At 37.7% G+C, this 21473-nt stretch overlaps 1 protein-coding gene and 1 non-coding gene across 3 annotated transcripts in view; one reads left to right on the top strand and one right to left on the bottom strand.

The window, feature by feature from the left end:
* Sdc (Syndecan) overlaps positions 1-21473 on the bottom strand; it is a 442876-nt gene that overhangs the window by 69049 nt on the left and 352354 nt on the right. The window lies entirely within an intron of this gene.
* Positions 8536-8608, top strand: TRNAV-AAC (transfer RNA valine (anticodon AAC)). Its single transcript has one exon. It is a non-coding gene; the product is annotated as a tRNA-Val (tRNA).

Consider the following 21473-nt stretch of genomic DNA (forward strand, 5'->3'; position numbering starts at 1 on the left):
ATTTATTTATTTATTTAAATAGCAGTCTAAGGTATAAAATATACCTAAACTTGGATAATTCAGTACACAATACGAAATCCTTAGAAAAATATTATTTTATTTTTTCCTAATGGCTACGGAACCCTATTCTGGGCGTGTACGACACGCTCTTGGCCGGTATTTATTTTATGAATAAATCATTTCTTTCTTTCTAACAAAAATGGTAGATATAAATTACAGGAATTTATCACAGAGTGGTGCGATGTACGAATCTCTATTCAACAACAAAAAATGGGTCGGCAGCTTTCTTGGCTTGTCGAAGGGAGCATCCGTCACGCACTTCCCAAATTAACTGTGAATGCTTATTAGCATAACAATAAGTATATGCTTTTGACCCCCGACGAGAATAAGGGGAACGGGCTTCTTAGTTAACAAGTCTCTATCGAAAATACAAACTGAGACATGGATGCACAGAAAATCCAGAAAAAGAGATCAGCACTGGGAATCGAACCCAGGTCCTCAGCAATCCGTGCTGCGTACCCCTACACAACTGCTGCTGCTGCTGGATTTTCGATATGGTTTCAAGGGATACCCGTAAAAGTAACAAATTTGGAGTTGAAATAAAAAAATAATACAAAAGGACTCCAAAAAACCAATCATAACAAGTCTTTGTCTACAAACATGACTAACATATTTTTATACCTACACACAATAAGACAGAGTTTGATGTTTTTTAAACCTTAATCTATTTTAGCAGAGCCCTCTCCTAAGCATAACATAGCGTGGGGTCATTTTAAATCAGTGGTTCTTAACCGGTGGTCGGGAACGGGCTTCTTAGTTAACAAGTCTCTATCGAAAATACAAACTGAGACATGGATGCACAGAAAAACCAGAAAAAGAGACCAGCACTGGGAATCGAACCCAGGTCCTCAGCAATCCGTGCTGCGTGCTATAACCCCTACACAACTGCTGCTGCTGCTGGATTTTCGATATGGTTTTACGGGATACCCGTAAAAGTAACAAATTTGGAGTTGAAATAAAAAAAATACAAAAAGACTCAAAAAAACCAATCATAACAAGTCTTTGTCTACAAACATTTCTAACATATTTTTATACCTACATATTCACAATAAGACAGAGTTTGATGTTTTTTAAACCTTAATCTATTTTAGCAGAGCTCTCTCCTAAGCATAACATAGCGTGGGGTCATTTTAAATCAGTGGTTCTTAACCGGTGGTCCCTGGAAGAACTCGAAGTGGTCCGCGAAGCCATAAACAACAAATTGACAAAACGACGCGCCAGTCAAGTAGCGGTCGCAACCGTTCATTCATTTACAATTTTACTTTTACCGTATATTACCAGTAGTTGGTGGTCCATGGCAAGACAGAAATTTTGTCAAGTGGTCCCTTCTGACTATAAAGTTAAGAACCGCTGTTTTAAATAGGCATAAAAATTAAGATATCCAGTCTTTTCTATTGTTTCTGCTATAAGAGCTACCTTCATACCAAATTTCAAGTTTTAAAAGTGTTGCTTGCCTGCACTTGGTCATTTTTATTTGTCACCCCATCACACCGACACACAACACTAACAAAGTCCAATCGTCCCTCAGAACATTCATCCCGATGCCGACACTTATTTATAACAGGATTCCACGAAGATGTAAGCTTATATCCATCGTCCCGGTTGAAATTTTTATGCTTTTTTTATTTCAACTGCTTCACGTACCATTCTTAAGTAGAAATGACGTTCCAAACAAATGTTGCTATAAAGGAAGATCAACATTTATGATTATGTGTTAAATAAATACTTATGAATTAGCTCGCGTATGTAAAGATATGAATAGTTTAATTAATTTTCACAGTTAAATTTGCTGTAATTTGTACTCGTACATACAAAGACGATTAATTACACTGAGTGCGAACACTAGCGCTGGCGTAGGAATTATACCGTAAGAGTGGCAAATATATTGTCGCTACCTACGGAATATTAAGTTGAGACTACACACGGTTTCAGATGCAGATGGTTAAAGTTGAAATTCATGTTTTTGTGACAACTTAAATCAAGATTAATAAAGTTTTTTCAGCACTTTACAGTAGTTACTGACAAAATAACACTTTGCCCTTGAAGTAACTGTTCGTGATTTGATACACATAAAAAACTGTTATTAAGAGCTTTCCAACATAGTATATATATAAGCTAAAGCTTAGTCTGTATGTCTGTCTGTCTGTGGCACCGTAGCTCTTAAACGGGTAGACCGATTTGAATGCGCTTTTTTATTTGAAATCAGGTTTTCTAGCGATGGTCCTTAGACATATTATGTTCCATCAAAATCGGTTTAGTCGTTTTTGAGATATTGAACATTGAAGTGACAAAGTCGGGGGTTTTCCGACTTTTTGTTGGTTAATTTAGTAAACAAATCATCTTAAACGAGATTTGGCACGTTTTTCTGTGTATCGAATATGTATAAGAAAATGTTGCTCTTCTCTTCTTCAAATTCAGGTGTTGTCAAATATCGTACTATACAGTAGAAGCCTCGTTGGGTTTCTTGCCGGATTCTTCTCAACAGAGGTTTTTCCGAACCGGTGGTAGATTTTTTTTGACATTCATAAGTGCTTGTTATAGCCTAAATTGAATAAAGATATTTTGACTTTGACTTTGACTTTGACTTATACTTATATAAATCATGAGCGTTTCGGAGATAGTGTGTATCGTTTGAGCGTGTTAAGTCTCCGTTAATTTATTTTCACTCCGCGAGAGGGCGCCGCCGTCGCTCTTGTCTGCCGAGCGCCCGAGTTGTGTCAACGATATTGTCTATTCCAACTAACATTCGTATAATTATAATTAAAACGAGGATGCACTGCTTTGTTCCTCGTTCTACAACACTTAAGAGTTGTATTAAATGTCGATGTATTGCTTACTTAAATATGAAAAAATGCAGAAAAAACATTATAATACCGGCTTTAAAATATCTATAGTTTTAACTCAATATTTTATAAAAAAAAATTAAAGAAATATTTAGCATAATATCACGTTAAGTATGATCTATTTTTTTTTATATGGTACGTGTAGGGGACAAACGAGCAGATATTTACATTACATTATCAACATAAATGTATCCATAGTCATTCGCAATGAATTAAGCTATGATTTTAAGTTAAAACTTTTAATTTAATCACATTATTTTGGTTTTTAGACGACCAGGGTTCGATTCCCGTGTCGGGGCAGATATTTGTATGAAAAATACGAATGTTTGTTCTCGGGTCTTGGGTGTTTACTATGTATTTAAGTATGTATCTATCTATATAATTATATTTATCCGTTGCTTAGTACCCATAACACAAGCTTTGCTAAGCTTACACTTTGGGACTAGGTCAATTGGTGTGATTTTATTATTTTAGGGATGTTTAAACGTTAAGTACCCTGCTATGCCCAATACCTATTTCGATACCTATTCTCAATACCTATTCGATAAATATAATTCGATTCGATGTTAAAATCATTTCAATATATGATTTAAAATCATTTGTGTATTTTAGCTTAGGTTCAAAATCGTTCATCGTGATAGCGAAACTTACATTAAAATAACAGTAAAATCATAAACTCCATCCCCCTTTTTAATTAAAGTATGTTAGCAAGTAGCCAAAAACAATGGTGAATACTGACGGCCATTTTTTTTCGCTAAGTGTTTTCGACTACAACGCACGCTCTTATTTCCGAACGTGTAACAATTCAAAACAAACGCTGTTTCACACTAATTAGTCACAGTGGTGTATTTGAATGCTCTAGTTATGTAAGCAATAATACAGGGTTTAGTTAACATTTGTGGGGATAGGCCACTATTGACAGTTCTCTCCAGGGAGATTTGCTTGCGGATCGAAGTCCGAGGAAGAAAGTCGTAAGTTGTATTTATGCATTCGAGTTGAGAAACTTCGATACGTAATTGGGCCAATCAACTATTTTACCGACACTTTGGGCGTCTCCTGCGTTACCAAAATTGTCTCTGGCGTTACCAAAAAATCGTACTTCCAACAAGATATTCCACGGTTTAACAGGTTGAACTTACGTAGGACGGCATGTATTCATGTACACCATCTATTAAATTACAGAAAAAACATGTTTACTTACAAAAATCTTCAAGTTTTCGAAAAATGTCGCGGACAGATTAGTGCCGGTAAAAAAGTTGATTGACCCAATTACCTAGTGTGTTGCAGGATATAGCAGTTGCTTTGAGTGACGACTAGATGACGCTAAAGGTTGCCACACACTTAAATTTTTAATTATTTATTAAAATATGATAACACCAAGACATCTTGACGTCAGACATCCCTCAGTGCCTAACAACGAAAGTCTTCAACCAGTGCCTCCTACCAGTTTTAAGGGGTAATCCACAAATTCAAGGTCGCTCAGCAAGCTATGGAGAGAGCAATGATAGGGGTTTCTTTGAAGGATAAAACCGAAACCACATTATCAGACAAAGAACGAAAGTCACAGACGTTGCTAGAGAATTAGTTCGCAGAAGTGGCGTTGGGCTGGCCACGTCTGTCGCAGGACCGATGAACGGTGGAGTAGACGAAACGACGGACGGGAAAACGTAGTGTAGGGCGTCCTGAGGCACGGTCGTCCGACCTTAAGAGGGTCGCTGTCGCTGGCAGCGGATGGGTGCGAGGGGCTGAAAACAGTGTTGTGCCGCGCCATGGAAAAGGCCTATGTCCAGCAGTGGACTGCTGTGGGCTGATGATGATGATGATGAACACCGAGATAGAGCTCTAATATAAAGGCAGAGAGCTTGGAAGATTAACTTAACCTTACACGAAGAGCACCCGTACAATACTTCATACTCTTAATTTTAAATACGGCTACGATACACATACGTATGTATATATAGTATGTACATGAAAAACTCGCTATCTTTTGCAACTGGTAGGTAAGCTGCATCAGACAGTCACATAAACGTTTATACCAACTTTGAACCAATTACAAACAATCGATATGCCCAGCTTACCGGTAAAATCCAATCAGCCAGCCGTTAGTCTATCACAGCGGCTTTGGTGCGACACGGACCCAGTTTGTGTACCTACATCGTCGGATGGAATCTTAACATCGGCAAACATGGTTCGTATTTACGTAGATTGATCCGAAACGTAAAGGAAACTTGCATAGCAATATCATGCAGCTTTCGTACGTGTACTGGTGATGTAGGAGGACAATAAATGTCAAAAAAAAAACCAAAACGTTTATTCTGTAAGTACGCCACAAAGGGCTCTTTTTGTATATGTTTCTTTTTAAACTAACAGCACTTTTGGATCTTTATGTCAAGACTGATTTTGTCAAGAAGAATATACCGCAAGAAACTTTCCACAAAGATTTTTCTTCTTTTTAAGTTAAAATACTGGCTGAAAATAAAAAAAAGCCATATGTTATTTTTTTTAAGTGGACGTTCAGTCAGCAGAAGAAGTGGTTAGATGGTCAAAGCCTTTAAAAACGCGCAGAACTGCTGGTAAACATCTATGTAGGTACATAGTTCCAAACATATTTGCGCTCTAATGTAATGACATTGACCTTTGAATCTGTTACCTTCGCATTAATGGAAACGGACCTTTCCATCAAAGGACTAGTGAATTTGACGGGGCTCAACGGGCTCAGTTTTCACAAAGCCAGCTAAAAGGCGGGAAAACGCCCCGATAGGCCCGCCATCGGACCGCAACCTTTGGTCATTCGATGCCTATCGTTTGTCGCCAAGAATTTACTCGAAGCAAAGTTACGAGTAGGTATGTAGATAACGCTTCGCGTCATTTGCTATCACAAAACGTTCTATTGGTTTTGAGGTGACGCTGCTCGGCTTAGTTTGGTACGAGTTCCGTCGCAGAATAAGTGTTCCGTGCAGTGGAGTGCTACCTTTGGTCATTCGATGCCTATCGATTGTCGTCAAGGATTGAGTCGAAACGAAGTTACGAGTACAGTCAACGTCATAAATAAGTGATCATTTGTGAACCTTGTCGCTTTCAGTCGTTACACAATTTCGTATGGTTTTTCAAACATGTCGTTAAAGTGACAAGGTACAAAAGTGATCACTTATTTATGCCGTTGACTGCACATAACGCTATCGCGTAATTTGCTATCACAAGACGTTCTATTGTTTTTAAAGTTACGGGGTTAACTTCGATGGCACGACCCTCTGTTTGAGAGGCGATAGGTCAAACCACTAGGCCACCACGGCTCTTAGCTTAAGTAATATTATATTATATCAGAGAGTAAGGCCCAGCATCGGTTCATTAAATGCCTGTCTACCATAAAACTAAATTGTCGCCTGCGGTATTGTCGGACCGATATGACCTTCGCCTTCAAGAAAATAGTGTACCTTACTGCCAGTAGCCATACATTGCGGGGTCACAATCCAAACGAGTTACACAAAATCGATCGAGCACCGCCGTGTCATGCCGGGCATCCATCCCAGCCTATATACGTCCCACTGCTGGGCACAGGCCTCCTCTCAGAACAAGAGGGCTTGGGCCATAGTTCCCACGCGGGCCCAGTGCGGATTGAGAACTTCACACGCACCATTGAATTGCTTCGCAGGTTTGTGCAGGTTTCCTCACGATGTTTTCCTTCACCGCAAAGCTCGTGGTAAATATCAAATGTAATTCCGCACATGAGTTTCGAAAAACTCAGAGGTGCGAGCCGGGGTTTGAACCCACGACCCTCTGCTTGAGAGGCGATAGGTCAAACCACTAGGCCACCACGGCTTCATAATCATGCCGGGCATACTCCCACCTAAAAGGCCGGCAACGCACTTGTGACGCTTCTGGTGTTGCAGGTGTCCACGGGCGACGGAAACCGCTTACCATCAGGCGATCCGTTTACTCGTTTGTCCCCTAATCCATAAAAAAGCTACAGCTTCTATCGCTGTAGGTATTAAGCTCAAGAGAGATTACTCAGCAGTTTGCGCAGTTTAAGTTGGCTAGTTAATTGTTGCGGAGGTCTGATCCCCAGTTTACTGTGGGTTCGAACTGTACCAGCTTTGCTAATTAGTTGCCGTGAAACTTGCATGGATTTAGTTGCTTGTTAATAATTATTTTAGAGTAAATTGTAATAGTTTTAAACGTTGATAAAACGGTTAACTTACAAAGGTACAGTCACCAAGCACCAATATCTGATACAAAGATACCGGCCAAGTGTGAATCGGACTCGCGCACGAAGGGTTCCGTACAATTTATTCTATACAACATTAGACTTCTTTTTTTTAGCCTATTTTTGTGTCCCACTGCTGGGCAAAGGCCTCTCCTCTCTTGCTCCACTCCTGCCTATCAAAGGCGAGCTCCCGCCATCCCACATTATAGGCATCTAAGTCGTCCCTCCATCTCCTCTTCGGTCTGCCTCTATTACGGTATCCGTCACTAGGGACCCAGAGACATTAGACATTAGCAAACAAAAAACCACGTTTGTTGCGTGGAGCCCCCCTTAGATATTGATTTTATTTTGTTTTAATCATTTATTTTTAAAGTGAATATACGACTAAATCCTACTTAATATTATAAATGTGAATGTTTAGATGTTTGTTACTGAATCACGCAATAACGGCTGAACGGATTTACATGAAACTTGGTGTACAGATAAACAAATATCTGCATTGAGACACGGGATACTTGATATCCTGGTAATGCGTTCCCGTGGGATAATATTTTATGTTTAAACAGGAATAGAGGGCGCTGTCCAACAACGGTGACGTACCGTACCTCGGCTCTCAAGATGACGTGTCGTGACGTCTTAACTTCGTTTGCAATAACATAATAGCGTTGAGCAAGCGAACGTTGTCCTTTCAAATTGTTACCGTAACCTTTTCAGGCCAAACTCTAAGACATTTATCGATTGCGTTGCCATGGTAACAAGAATCGTGTAGGTAATCTGTTGTCGTTGTATATTTCAAAAAATGCACGGGCATATAGGCAAAGCCGCGGGTTAAGTAAGGCTAATATTCTAAGGTTAGTATTCTATAAATAAGTATTTCAAGCGTGTACCTGCGCCGTTATTAATATCGAGCAAAAAACGACACAAAATCACGTTTGCTGTATGGGAGCCCCCCTCAAATATTAATTTTATTCTGTTATAGCGGCAACAGAAATACATAATCAGTGAAAATTTCAACTGTCCAGCTATCACGGTTCATGAGATACAGCCTGGTGACAGACGGACGGACAGGCGGACAGCGGGGTCTTAGTAATAGGGCCCCGTTTTTACGCTTTGGGTACGGAACCCTAACAAAGCGAGTATAAAATAATATCTGTGACTCATGTCAGATATTTGCATGCTCCGCTGTGGCAGATATTAATGCAGGTCATTGCACCAGATGTATTAAAATAGGTACAACCTAATTATAACACTTATTTTTATTTGTTATTATAGTCGTAAGAGGACCGAGAATGAGTAACAGCGTAAAATTGCAAACTGGTATCTCTACCTATACATTTTTTATCCATATCACATGAATTTTCACTATCTATAAGAAAAAAAAAATAACGTTCGCATAAGCATATACTTAAATTCAACATTCAGCAACAAGTTTCCGTGGTGTAGCGGTTATCACATCTGCCTAACACGCAGAAGGCCCCCGGTTCGATCCCGGGCGGAAACATTGCTTTTTCCTTTTTTTTCTACAATACTTTATATTTTTTTTTATTATTTTCATATTATTTGGTTTGTAATGCGTAACAAAAATAAATATCTCTAAATTTAAGCTTTAACAGACGTATGCAATTTGGTAAGACGCTACGAAGCCATTTAATCCCGGGGGTGTATTATGAAGTTTATTCCGTGTGATAAAGCGGGCCTCATTTCTACGTGTCGTAATGAAATGTCACGAGGCAGCCGTGTGCCGTAAATAACTAGGTTATTTTGCCTTTGCCATAACGTTGTGCAGTTACATTGTTAAGGTCACATCAGAGATATGCGAGAATGTGTGCGTGTTTAAGACGGGAACGCAGCCTAAAGACAAATTAATGTATGGATTATTTTGTCACAGCGAAACTTTTTCCAGTCAATCCTTTTGTTTGATTAAAAATATAGATGAATTTTGAAAAAGAAGCATCCATGAAAGAGGTATCCACTCTTTTCTGACACTGGACAGCTATTACCACAACATTAATTTTAAAATGGTAGGTGTTAAAAATTACTGAATTGAAGGCGTTTTTATTACTTACACACACACACACACACACACACACACACACAACACACAAACATAACGCCTGTATTCCCAAATGGGGTAGGCAGAGCACACGAAACGTTACCGCTTCGGAGCCACTTTTATATTAGGTTTTAAGTTTGACAAAAACGGTACAATAATGACAGGTTGCTAGCCTATCACCTACGGTATACCGTAACCTATCCTCAGTCGCCTCTTACGACATCCACGGAAGAAATGGAGAGGTGTCATTCTAACCCGACACCACACGGGAACTGGGTTTATTAGGTACTTACCAGTTCTTTTAATGTGTAAAAAAAAAAAGATTTAATACCAGAAGTTTGCTTAGCAAATGGTGTCCACGCAATTTGTTTGTATTTTTAACGTCAATACCTGATACAATCAACGTCGAATGAAACAAAAGACTATTGTTGATAGTCAATTAAAAGTGAGTATTATGAATGACGTTCGTGTCAAGTTGTTTGCCCCTAATTGGCTCCTATAAATCTTCTCTATTGTGTATGAATAGGTTCATAATAATATCAGGATTGTTAAGTATTAAAATATCAGTGTCAAACAAATCTCGAGAATCTATCAAGGTCAAAAAAATCTCGAGTATTTTCATTATGCGTATTTAAAAACATATCCACTGCCATTGGTTCGCCGTCTACAATTAGCTAGCTTTGTCCCGCAACGTCGTCTGCCAACAATTCGTTTATCACTATTCCGCGGGAGCTTTAAAATTTTCCGGGATAAAAACTATCTTATCTCCTTCCCGGGTCTGAAACAATTTAAGCGGTTATCGTACTTTGAAAAAATCTCGTACCTATCTCAAATCAATACATCAATCGACTTGACTCTTTGGCGCTGCGTGAGGATGTAGCTTCACTGTGCATCCTCTAACGCATGTACAACGGGGAGTGCTCCGAGGTGTCATTCGGGTTGATCCCTGCCGCATCCTTCCGCTACCGCCCTACGTGACAAAACACTTCCATCCTCACCATATAGATGGTTTATCATCATCATCATGTCAGCCGAAAGACGTCCACTGCTGGACGTAGGCCTTCCCCAAGGCTCTCCACTCAGACCGGTCTTGTGCTTTTCGCATCCACCGCGATCCCGCGATCTTAACCAGGTCGTCGCTCCATCTTGTTTGAGGCCTACCGACACCTCGTCTCCCATGTCCGCGGACGCCATTCGAGAACCTTTTGACCCCATCGGCCATCAGTCCTGCGAGCAATGTGCCCCGCTTATTGCCACTTCAGTTTCGCAATTCTTCGGGCTATGTCGGTAACCTTAGTTCTACTGCGGATATCATCATTTCTGATTCTACCCCGCAGAGAAACCCCGAGCATAGCCCTCTCCATAGCCATATAGATGGTTGACAGTCTTCTACTGTGCGTTTTTCCAGATATTTCCTGCCTCGCACAGCAAGCTCTGGAATGAACTATCGCCTGCGGTATTCCCGGACCGATATAACCTTCAAGCTTTCAAAAAAGAGCGTACTCCTACCTAAAAGGCTGGCAACGCACTTGTGACTCTTCTGGTGTTGCAGGTGTCCATGGGCGACGATTGTCATTTACCATCAGGCGATCCGTTTACCCCCTAATCTATAAAAATAACAATATTTGAATACTTACCTAATTTTTTTGCTTTCGACCTTTCCATCCATAATTGTTAATTTCCCAGATCATCGTATCTAGTCAGTGAAATTAAGATAGCTTACATACTCGTAATTCAATAAGCAAACAAACTATAGGAGAGCAAGGCACCTAACTTACGACTACATTTGGAACAAGTAAGTAAGTAAATAGTAAATAGAAGCAGTGTTACCATATAATGTTTGAATCGTAGCGTAACAACACATAAACAAAACACGACATCCGTAACAAAACTCGAGTAAACACACGTATCGTCTCAATTCGTAATTAATGTGAACGCGTGTTCATTAAAGAGCTATTGTGTTATTAAATTACGTACATATTGAACGTGACAGTCCGATTTGAACTCTACGGGTTAATGTCAATAGTCTGAATGAATTACTGAATCCAGAGGCCGTATTGTCCAACGCGCTGACGTTCGCTACCGCATTCATCATCTCTTTCTACCCTCGTTTTATAGGTAGTGCCACGAGAGTTGAAGTAAATGATTACACACACAGCTACAGAACTGATTGCATAAAAGGAGAATGAATTAAATGAATGAGTGAATGCCAAAATTGCGCTGTCATTACATGACATGTTCTTGTGTGCGTGACCTCAACTCTGGTGGCACTACCTAGATACGGTGTGGAAGAAAGAAATGGTGAAAACCATTGTGATTGTGTGTGTGTAAGACAGTAAGGTAACTTTGGAATCGCTGTTACTTTAGATGGAAGTAGAAGACCTATAAGAGAGCGTGGTACGTCTTTCCTAAAAATCTCAGAAAGAACGTTGACTATCAAAAACTATTTGTTGTTAACATGCAAACGCAAGTAATTTCCTAAAACTACATTATAATTAATATACCTACATAAACAACAACAAGAAAAAATAATAATACAATGACTCTTTATTAAACACCATAATGTAGTATATTAACCAGTAAGTACAGAAAACACAGGTAGCTCAGGTAGGTACATAGAAATTTTCCAAGGTTAGCCATAGCAATAGGCTGTCTCATCGCTTCACAGCGATCTTTTCCAGGCAACCTTTACAATAGAAAGGAGTAAGGAAATTTCATTCTTTTTCTTCTCTTTTAAGATATGGCTTTTCTGTCCTAATTAATAGGACAATTTACGGACGTATTTTATTTTGGACGTTGTACGGTGATTGTAGTTTTTGCAACTTGATAGTAAAATTCCAGCAACCACGCGGAGACAACTTGCGCATTAAAAAATGCCAGACACGAGAGCAATATACCTAGAATTTTGTGATCACTATTCACTGTTAAGGTTAATCGTCGCATAAAACACTATCCAAATTATACTTCAACTAGCCAAAGAAACAGAAATAGCAAAATTAGATATTGTCTACATCCGCCATGTACGAATGCTACAAATCGAATCCCCGAAATTTCATTCGTAAAGTAAATAATTAATTATGGGAATTTCATAACACGATTTGGGGTTTTAGCAGAATCTTCAGCAACATCATTTTAAAATTGTCAAAATTCTTAAGAGTATTATTCAAATATATAGAAAATCTAAAATTTTAAGCATCGAACCAACTGACAATAGTAGTTTCGATTCAGGTTCTGTGGAAACTTTTCGTAGAAAAAATCATAGGTAGTGACAGTGACATCGCATTGTTTGACAAGGAAATATGTGACACTTACTGTGAAAACGTTCTACGGTGGGTCAGTTAGAAATCAAATGGTTCGACTGTACCTATTCTAGTTAAAATAATTTCTAACTTAGTCACTGCCGAAAATCCAAAAAACAATGTTTCTCAAACTTTCGAAGCCACTGTCGCTAAATCCCACGGACCCAGTTCCGGTATAGGTCGCTCCAATTCCGGTTCAATTAATCCAGCGCCAAATGAAGTTGGAACCTCGGTAGGTATTTTTAATTAGTCCGAGTGGGAATGCGCCGTAAGGAGGCGAGGCGACAGTTATGGGCGAAACTGCTCTTTTTACTTATTTTTATCAAGTTTTATTTTTTTAACGTTACATAGAATACCTCTAGGTTGGCAACGCATCTGCAATACCCCTGGTGTTGCAGATGTTTATGGGCGTTGGTGATCTCTTGCCATCAGGAGACCCCTTGCTCGTTTGCCATCCAGTCGAATAAAAGAAAAAACAACGTTATGTATTAAGTACAGTACCTATGTTCACATTGTGTAATAACTGAGTGTGATGGTTAGAGTAGGTATCTGTGAAACTCTTGGGTGAGATCCCAGGCCGGGTCAGATGTATGTGTAAAGAACACTAATAAACCCATTTGCAAAAAAATGGGCACCCAAAACTTTTCTGTACATCTATGGGTCAATTGAAGTTACCCTTTTTTTTGGCAAAATGAGTAATTTCCTAAAATCTAAATAAAACAAATTAAGATCAACGTAATTTTATCAAGCAAAAGTGTTTTTGCTTCGGTAAATTAATTTTATTTTATATTGTTGCATCCCTTATCCCTTTTCCAACTGAGTACTCGAATAAATCAAAAGTGGCCGTTTATTCTGCAAAGGAGTGTATTTTACTCTCCAATCTTGTCTGGTTAATTAATATATACGTACCTAATTATGTTTATAGGTAGAACAAACATTGATTAGTTTGGGAATAGGTATAGTTTTTCCCACAAGACTTATTTTACTTATTCAATGGTGTTATGTTAAATAAATAAAAAAACCACACAATCTCATTAAGTAACTTCTCTTAGGTTTTTACTACATATCTCTACATAGACTTTGCTAAAACTTGCTCATAGAGTTACTTTTTTACTTAATAATCAAAGTCGCTATCGCTTGTCGCTTTGATATCCACGTACCCCGTATCCCACTTTTACAGGAACTAGAAGGGGACAGAAGTTTTATGGGCGTTAATACTTCTAATAACGAGTAATGGAGAATTCTTTGCTGCTCAGTTCAGACACGTTAAAATAAATAAAGAAAATGAAGAACTACTTTACTTGGTTTTTGTTGTAGATAAGGTTATTTGCTTTTCATGCTTTTCTTTTTAGGATACAACGCTAACTTTGAATTTGATATTGACCCACTTCTTATGGTGATATTGATAGCTACAAAATTTAGCAATGATGCGTAGTTCTGATGACAAAGCAAATTTCACTTGTGCAAAATACCAAAGCAATCGGTTTACACAAGACAAACGATATCAATCGACGATACAATAATTGCTTTTACGTTTTTGATACGTCAACGATAGGCAGATAACGCAGACATCACTCCAAAACCTAACTTCAGGAAACGCCATTTTGCGAGCGATTTAAAAGCTTCAAAGTAGCCAATACAACGTTAGCGCCGGACGCTCAATGCACTAACGAACTGCTGGCAACGGCAATCTAATAGACTATCCAAAAGTTTGGGAAACAGCGATAATATGTGAAACATCGATGTCAACCCTGTCACAAAGCTTTAAAATACAATTTCGATTGCATGACTGTCGCTTTATGCGTTCAGACATGAGATGGTGAACGCGACGAGTTATTCGCTTGTTTTTAGGGTTAAAAAAAACTGTTCAACAAACGGAACAATACGATAGATAATTATTATACTGGAAAAAATAGTAAACATCGTTATATGCACAGTTATGCAAGTAAAGGTTCCCTAGTCAAATTGGTATAAAATAAATATTTACCTATAGTTTCGCTGTATATGTCCGTTCAGGGCCTCTTCGTATTAGAAAGCTATTTTTTTATCTAAGAGGGGGTAAACAAGCATGCAGGATACTTAATAGGAAGCAATCATCGCCACAACAAACTAAACTAAACTTAATCAATACTAAACTTAACTTAATTTACTTCTCAGCTAAAACTGTGAAGTTACATGTAAGAAAATGAGCATGTTGGTGTGAGAAGTCGTTGGAGAGATCAATTCTAAGATTGGCTTCTGGAGTCTTTTTGTATTTTTTATTTCAACTCCAAATTTTGTTACTTTTATGGTCATCCCGTAAAATCCATATTGATTGCTTAATAGCGACATCTCTTGTCCGGGTGAGCGGTTAATTCCAATGGTTCCAATGGACTGTTTGAAAGTTTCTCGATGAGGGCTAAAAACATAGATGTCGCTAGTGCCGCTGCTTAAGTAACTAAATAACAAACAAACACGCTGAGATATGTGGTGCATAGAAGAAATTCGTATCTGTACTCCTGTCCAGTGGTAGTGTAGGGGTATGGCGCGCAGCACGGAACGCTGAGGACCTGGGTTCGATTCCCAGCGCTGGTCTCTTTTTCTGATTTTTCTGTGCATCTATGTTTCAGTTTGTATTTTCGAGATCAATTCTACTTAACGCTAAAACGGCGGGACGGATTTGAATGAAATTTTGTATGTAGATAGCTGAACATCTGGAAAAAATTTCGAAATCTCACCCGCTGGATTAAATAAAACTTGTAAAAATGTGGTATTTTCCTAACCTATTGCCTAACTAGACATAACGTCAAATGTAGCACAATAAACTCGTGTATTTTAATTCTGAGTCTTGCATTTTGTTGTGAAACGGTTAGTAGTACATTGAACTACGAGTATACAACTCTATATCTTTCCGAATTCTGAGCTCTGCCGTTCATTGCATATGTATGCTGTTGACATCGTTTTTTTTTTTCAATTTCGCCGGGCTTTTGGTTTACATATCCACTGTCAAGCAACTAGATTATTTTCGACTGTACTTGTTTATCCTGTGGGCTTTGTTTAAGCCGCAAATTCAATACGGCCGCTTCGTACCTGTAACAGAAAAAAATTGTCAGTAAAATCAGCGATTTTCTCAAAAAAACCGACCAAGAGCGTGTCGGCCACGCCCAGGATAGGGTTCCGTAGCAATTACGAAAAAATGAAGTAATATTTTTCTAAGGTTTTCATATTGTGTACGGAATGTTCCAAGTTTAGGAATACCTTAGGCTGTTATTTACTCTTATACTACCTACTAATAATTCCCAAGCAATCTTAGCCGCTATAATTTTCCGTATAAATTTGATATATTTACTACCATTTTGATTTTTTTTTCAATTTTTCCACCCAACTGTAGATTTTAGAGGACGCTCGATTTTATTGAAAATTTGCACTTTAAAGTTGAATATTTCGCAAGCAAATCACTGAATAGCAAAAATCATTTCCACTGCGTCTATGGGAGGTACCATAAAAATTTTTTTTTAGTTAAGTAATTTTTTTAGTTTTTTTTAGTAATAGAAGATGGCGAGAAGTCTTAAGGCGCATATCAAATAGGGTGGCAGGAGCATGCTTTAGATAGGGACGAGTGGCGGAAGGAAGGGGAGGCCTTTGCCCAGCAGTTGGACACTTTAACAGGCTGAAAAAAAAAAGTTATTTTTATTTTACCACTGTCGGCATGACTGATATGTATATTCATGCCCAAATTACAGGTTTCTAGTACTAACGGTCTCTGAGCTTAGCCGTGGACGGACAGATAGACAGACGGACAGACATGGCGAAACTATAAATACGACTACGGAACCCTAAAAATAGTTAGTAGACTTTAAGGCGATAGGTGGTATACCTCTATTTTGGTTTCAATTAATAAATAAGGAGTTAATTAAACTCTTTCTTTTAAGTCGAATAATTTTGCATGTATTTAAGATAAATTATTATTTGAATATTTTTTGAATGCAAATCAAATGTTTTTTATTTTAAACTATTATCCTAATTTATTTAATTTGTTCATTTTAATATATTTTGATTTCATTCATGAGAAAGTCCTAAAATTAATACAATTATAAAAAAATAACTAATTTTAGATCAAATAATTAAATTTACAGATAAGAAAGTTGAAATTATTGGAAAAATTAAAGCAATTTCAACATCAAAAATTAAAAAAATAATTGTAATTAAAAAAAAATGTAATGAAAATGGATTTTAATGTGTCAAGGAAACTAAATTGTGTAGCAGGGTGGGATCATTTCATAATATAATTCGCTATGATTTCTCCGGTAGCAGTACGGAATGTCAATATGATATCAGTAGCACAAAGGTTCCACCATGGTACGAGATTCAGTTTCTTTCGCTGTAAAAAGTTTAATTTTTATTTTTATGAATTGTCCTATGTTAAACACTCGTTCAACCAGTATCTAAGTTTTTGTGGTAGCACGGCTAGTTACGTTACGATATTTAGTAGTCTAGATTGCAACCATAATCCTGCCAGCCAGTTAAGATGGCCATCAACCCCCGTTTCTTAATAATTATTCGCACAACACCATGCGTCAACATAAACGAGACCTCTATGCGACTTGGCGCTTAAGTAAATCGACACTCATTTCCAATAAAAACATTAGTAAAAATGACGTAACCGCCAAGTCCCTTTTGCCGTGCACGACATATTTCATGCCGTGACATAAGGTTAGTTACCAAACTCGTTGTTCGAGCAGCCGTAAAACTTTAAAATTTGCACCAATTAATTTTAACGATGCTTTCGCAAATCAACCCCTTAATTCGAAAGCAATTAAAAGTTTCCCAGTTCCAGGGGTGGGGGGAGGAATAAAAATGTCCCCGTTTCGTCAACTCTGAAATTATCGGCGCGATTGGCGTTCAGTTTTACGGGATTACGTAAAATGGATAAGTTAGGTAGTAAAGGGAATGTTTTAACGATGCTCTTTGAGGATCTGTCTTTAATTGACTATGATATCAGGCACGAACACAGAGCATGCGTAGCAAAACATCACAGTTTACAAAATCTGCCATATAAGGTACAGTCGCGGAATAAAAAGCCTTTGATTATGGTAGTTTGACCTAGCGCGTCTTAAGCAGAATGTCGTGAATTCGAGCCCGGGATTTTTGAGTTATGTAATTCATTTGCAAAATTGCATTTCACCATGAGCTTCACAGCAAAATTTACAAAATTCCCATCCGAACTGAGGGCACTAAGAACTAGGACCCAAGCCTCTATTTTGAGCGGAAACCTGTGCTCAGCATTGAGTCGTAAGTATAATATAGACTTGTGTCGCATTGGTGTGCTAACCTGGTAACTTCATAAACTTTATTATGTAGTGGGTTTTCCCAAGCGCCAACAACAATTTTGCCATCCTCAATTTTTTCGCCTAATCTCATTCCGAACCTTTCAATTCGCGAGAAGCGTGTTAAGAAGTTACGTAAAATACATTTTCTTTCGGCGTCATTATAGATTCGCGGATAATCCTCGTCTGCGTAATTTTCAAGGGCAGCAAATCCCTGGAAAGGATTTCTTGCTTCGGTTTTTGGAGTTTTGCTTTGCTAATTTAGCGGTGCAATTAGTCTCACCTTGCCAAAGTCATATGGGGCGGTTATGTATTTTACGAAACAGAATATTGTATTGTTTTATATTGTAAAACTCTTTATTGTACATAGAAACACATGAAAATAACAGAACACAGTGTAATAAGATGTACAAAGGCGAACGTATCCCTTAAAAGGATCTCTCTTCTAGTTAAACTTTGCGTTATATGTTTGACATCAATGTTTGTCTGTGGCATCGTAGCTCTCAAACAGATGGACCCTCGATGCGAATTTTTTAACCGACTTCAAAAAAGGAGGTTATCAGTTCGGTTGTATTTTTTATGTTTGTTAGCTCAGAACTCCGTCATTTATGAAACGATTTGAATTTTTTTTTCGTTCGTATGGAATGCCTTCAACTAAGTCCCAGAACAACCAAAACACAATCTGATGATTAGATCCTTAGGAAATCGAGGAAACTCTTCAAATGTTGTGGGGACACCTATGATATTCTTGAAAATCATCATTTGGTTAAGAGGAACTGATGATGAAGATGATTTGATCAATAGAGTTGCTACTCAATAACAAGTAGTTCACGGGTCGAAGTTCAATTACTTTAACACAGTTGCTATGAAGTAATGCAAAGGGTGAAATGGAACGGGTGGTGTGGTGCAGCACCAGGACTCCTCAATAATGATCGTCTCTGCATCGGAAAAAGCAATTTTTCGTAAAAGGTGACCAGCAGTTGACATTAAACTATTGTATCTAAGATAATTTACGCGAAAAAGCATGAAAAAAATAATTTTTATACCAAAAAAGTAAACCGACTACAAAAAACCATGAAAATAATTTTCTACCAGTCTGAAGTCGGTGCCTCAGCACGAGCTATTACTAGTGATTTAAGCCCAATATATACATTAGTATGTAGGTGAGGTCGACAACTAATAAGTAATTAGGTCCACTCCTGCTGGCTCGTGCTCAGGCACCGACTTCAGACTAGTAGAAAATTATTTTCATGGTTTTTTGTACCGTGAATGTCCTTGTGGCTGTTCTCGGCTATGTTTCATTTAAATCGGTTCAGCAATTGTTCAGATATAAACTCTGAAATGACTATATTATTAAACACAAGTCACTAAAAAAAACATTAAGTATGTACGTAGGTACGGCTGATTCTCAACTGCAACACAATTTTCGTCGAAATTTCCAAACTGCCAAATAATTAGCACAACCAACGCGCTTTACAAACAGGTTCTAATTCCACGTAAAAAACAGCTTCTTAAAGCCATTTCGCAAGGCAATCACAAATTTTCCTAAGACCATAACAACTTAATTGAATAAAGCACTGCTCCTTGCTATCTTGTGGCCGGCCATTAAAACTTTAGACGGCAACTAATGGTGGACCACTTAGTGGGAACATTTTAAATCATCGCCGAGTTAAAATAAATTGTTGGTTTTCAAGACTTTATAGCAAGTTTAGTTATCAGATCTAAATCGCTGAACCAATTTAGACGAAATTCAGTACACAGATAGATTGGGTCCCGGGGAAGGAGATAGGATAGTTTATATCCCGGTAAATAACGTAGTTCCTGCAGAATACCTACCGATAAATGAATTCTACGCGAATGGAGTCGAGGTTAACAGCAGTATATTATAAACAGCGTTAATAGCTGTTTTAAAAAAAGTGTACCTACCCTTTCTTTTTTTGAAATTTTGAAAAAATATGGTTTTACCTACTCAGAATCAAGAGTAGGTAACAATCGTATCCGATTCTTTAAAAAAATGTCCCCCAGAAAGAAATCCGTTTTGCGACGTTTTTTTCATACAAGTCAGTATGAGCGTGACAAAACTGACTCATAAAAAAGATTAAGTATATGAAAAAATGGGGATTTTTTTTAAACCATTGAAAACGATTGTGCTCTTGATTCTGAGTAGGAAAAACCATATTTTTTGCAAAATTTCAAAAAAGAAAGGGTAAGTATACTTTTTAAAACGCCCTAATGTCACATTCCTTAAAGAGTTAATTATCTTCAGTCCTACAAAGTAACGAAACACGACCCTACTCTTTTCTCCAAGGGCTGGCAACGCATCCGTAATTCAACTAATGTGGGTGTCCATGGGCCATGGTGATTGCTTTCCATCAGGAGACCTGCTTGCTCGTTTTTTCCCTATCGTATATTATTTCTTTTACTTTTCCCACTTAATATATTATTATTTTGACATGATGGAACTCGAAACGTTTGATAAAGATGTAATCTATGGGACCAGAGAATATAGAAAGATTCACTATTTAAAAAAAAGGCTACTTTTTAATCCCGAGTACCTTCCCATGGGATGTAGACGAAGCTGCGAGCAACAGCTAATAACAATATGTAACCTACCCTTGCTCAATCTATAGTGTGTAGGTATTACAAAGGAATAAAAAAAAATTAAACTAAAAATCTTACATGCAAAATGTGACAGCACTTGTTACTTTATTTAATTCCATTTTATTCCTTGTTAATAATGTATTTCAAAAATTTAAATTAATTTCGAATTTTGCATGCTGTAATGAGCAATTGTTCTTGTGATTCAACACCTTTGTATATAGTTTATAAATTAATTAATAATTTATTTTCTTACTAACTTACTTCTCTTTCTATGGCAAAATTAACGCTTATTTTAATGACGGAAATTAAAACGCCTTTAGAATAAAGCTCTATCATAATGAACGATGCGCCTTACATTTTTAATTTATTTTAACCCATCGAGACAGCCAGTAACATTAAAAGATTAATTTAAAAAGAAAATACACCAGCAATTTTTGAATTTAGAATTCGGCGCACGTCAGAGAGGTCGACCTTTTTACTCGAAATTAACAAATACATTCCTCATTTTATTTCATGAGACGTGGGTGAACAAACAAAAAGAAGAAACGTCACTGTAATGGATATTAAATATTAAAATTAATATCATTACACTCTTGTCCCTTTTGAGACCTAAAATTATTTACAAGGTTTTCAAAGTTTACATTGTTTGTCGTAAAAAGTTTTTGTACCTACCTTACCCTTAGGTTGTTTACCTGCTATTATAATCCGGGACCTCGTCAATTTGTGACGCGTATTGCACCATATTAACCTAACCTTAACTTGAAGATAATCGTAATTATAATATCATTGGAGTTATTGTATACTAGACATATCTATAAAAATAGTTCCAACGCGACTTATCTAATTATAAAATTTTTATGAAATAAAAACATCGGCTTGAGTTCAAATCACTTTACCATTACAAAATATGGCCTAAGGGCCTTTGCACGCTGCGTTTTTTAAATGCGCTTTCGACGTGCGTTTGTATTAATACAAACGCGATGAACAGAGATTTATACAAGTACGAGTATGGCTGATCTTTGGAATGAAATATTGCGATGTCGATGCGTGTTTCTAAAGCGGCGGGCATAAAAAACGCGGTGTGCAAAGTCAAACGAAATTTTCGAA

Source organism: Choristoneura fumiferana, chromosome 18 (genome assembly GCF_025370935.1).
Source record: "Choristoneura fumiferana chromosome 18, NRCan_CFum_1, whole genome shotgun sequence".
Classification (NCBI taxonomy): Eukaryota; Metazoa; Arthropoda; class Insecta; order Lepidoptera; family Tortricidae; genus Choristoneura; species Choristoneura fumiferana.